The 2,583-nt window shown below is 38.0% G+C and overlaps 1 long non-coding RNA gene across 1 annotated transcript in view; it reads left to right on the top strand.

Moving 5' to 3' along the window:
- LOC107693474 (uncharacterized) overlaps nt 1–2,583 on the top strand; it is a 12,975-nt gene that overhangs the window by 3,196 nt on the left and 7,196 nt on the right. The window contains exon 2 of the long non-coding RNA XR_001634745.1: nt 487–488. This is a non-coding gene — a long non-coding RNA (uncharacterized LOC107693474). The remainder of the gene's footprint in view (nt 1–486; nt 489–2,583) is intronic.

The following is a 2,583-nucleotide window of genomic DNA, read 5'->3' as shown; positions in this document are numbered from 1 at the left end:
TCCAGAAAGGATTATGTGTTTATGAAACACATGTGAATGAAATTAAATTATATTCCAGTTATAAATGTGCTTCTGATTACAGATAGCCTGGGATTACAAAGATTTGTATTTTAAAGAAAACCAGTTCGAAGGGAGCATAATTTGCTTTTTGGGTTAAAAGAATTTCTTAATATGAAATTCGAAGAGTATGACAATTAGATTAGACTGCAGAAGTTGAAATCTACACGCTAATACACACTATACTCATAGTCACCAGTGCTGATGTTGTTAACATTATTCATTTGAGAATAAAGTATAACAATAACAAAAATTTGAACGGTTTGATGTGATCTGAGCTAACCGATCTTTAGATTTAATCACCATTGGTACTGATATTTATGATAATGCTTTTTTCCTCAGTTGGTCAGAACAAACGTGGCAGACTTGTTACTTACTTGTTCAGATGGCAATATACGGTGAAAATTCTAATTTGGGTCATATTCCAAGACGTAGGCTAGAATCTGTGATTGCGAAGTACAGTAAATATCCACACCGGTGCGGTGACTGACTGCCACACATACTCTTCAGAACATTAGATTCATCCGCGCTGGAGCCGTGCCGACTCACAACCCACGCAAGCTAGATAATTCCGCACACAGCTGCAATTCCAGGTTTTCAAACAGAGATGGCGACAAAGAGGCAAAACTTATGGACTGCAGCTTTAAGCAATTATAGAGCTGTTCAAATCTATTATTTCCATCAAAGTAACCAACTCACACCAAAGCGTATCCAACATCCACAATGACTCAAAGGTGAACACAGGTGCCAAAAAACACATATCAATGAACAAATGCTACAATAATTAGACACCGGGAACGGCTTCAAAGTGCTTCCAGCTTTGCCTTGCCAACAGTTAGTGCCCAAAGATCAGAGAAAACCAAGGTCCTATGAGTCAGTTCATATTCAATTACAGGGTTTCTGCAGATTTCGTAAGGCTAAATAATAGGCCTCGTAAACAGAAATGTAACACTCTCAGAAATGTTTCATTATATTGTTACTATTAAATATAAATGGCTTGGAAGTACACATATGGTAACGTAAAAGATTACAAACATTCATTTCCATGCTACAAAATAAGAGGTACAAACCTCCTCTAACCAACAATCAGAATGTGACTATACTGTATGTGCTCTAAAATGCTGCTATGACTGTTTAAACAGAACAAACGGAGGTGACGACAATAATAAAGCTTCTCTGATGGCAATCTGACATACCCTCCCACTTGTGTGACAGTACACTACAAAAAATCTTTTTCTGAACTTGTAAATAAAACAATTATTAGAGTACGTTTGACAAGAAAACACTATTTCAGTCTTTCTACTTGGAAATTTCACATTCAATATGCTACTTCTTATATGCTATTTCTTAGTAATTATTTATGAAATGCACTCCAATTTCTGAACTTTCAGTGTAGCTACATTGACATGCACACAAATAATTAGTTGGTAATTGAATTGGATGAAGTGCTGTTGTAACGTGTGGAATATGACTAAATGACATAGACCCGGTTTACACCTGGTATTAAGATACGCTTTCGTCAATCCGACCACAAGTGGATGGCACTAAAAATGACATATGTTAGGAATAAACTACATGCCTACACGAAATATGTTTCGGTTAATTAATTAGCAAATTAACAAAACAAAAGGTACAGAGAAAAAATAAATAAATTTGCCCTTTTTCCACTGTAAAAAGGGCAATATAAAAATGTAAATGTAAAACAATATAAAGTGGACAGAAGAGATGGATTAAAACAACCAATTGTGAACGGGAATGTGTCTCCCTCGTCTACTTGTGATCCGATCGACCAAAATGCATCTTAATACTAGGGATGCATTGATCCGATACTCATTACTCAGTCATTTTCTGCCGGATCGGGTATCGGTCAGACGAGATCGACACAAATCCGATATTGTGCGTATACTATTCTGTGTTTTTGTTAAGGCCTATGAAACCGATGCACCAAAAAGTTTTTGCACACTATATTTCAAGTGTTCTGAAGCTGTTCCATAGTTCAATGTGAGGTACAGATGAATATTTAAGTCGTTAAATACTGCACACGATCACTGGATCCACTTTCAAAGAGCATGTGTGAGCCACTGTCCTGAAACTTATTGACGTTTATGAAGCTCTGATGTTCACCTGACCTAACGTAAACTAACTCTGATTGCTAAGGTTACTGACACACCATGACAGTTACCTCAGCTTTCAAAACCAAACGTTGAGGTTAGCAGTTCCCTGTCGATACTACACTCGTACTGCGTCTGCTTAAGACTCTATGGGAAAAAGCCTTTTTTTCTCCTGAACTGAAGCCTTTTTCAATCACGCAGTGAAACTGCATGGCTATTGGTTCGTGCAGTATATAAAAAAACGAACCAATAGCTCGGCAGCAGAGCTGCATGAGCCTATGGCGACAAAGCCCACCAGAATGGTTAGAGCCATCTGGCTATATAAGCGGGTGTTGGCCACAGGATTCTCAGATTTCTTCTCCTTCAGCGACGACTAGGCTCTACACTGATCCGAAGCCTGTTCGCCGTTGACACG

This window comes from Sinocyclocheilus anshuiensis, unplaced genomic scaffold, assembly GCF_001515605.1.
Source record: "Sinocyclocheilus anshuiensis isolate Anshui unplaced genomic scaffold, SAMN03320099.WGS_v1.1 scaffold1618, whole genome shotgun sequence".
Classification (NCBI taxonomy): Eukaryota; Metazoa; Chordata; class Actinopteri; order Cypriniformes; family Cyprinidae; genus Sinocyclocheilus; species Sinocyclocheilus anshuiensis.
Note: the sequence above shows the minus strand (reverse complement) of the source record. Positions and strands in the feature narration are given on the sequence as shown.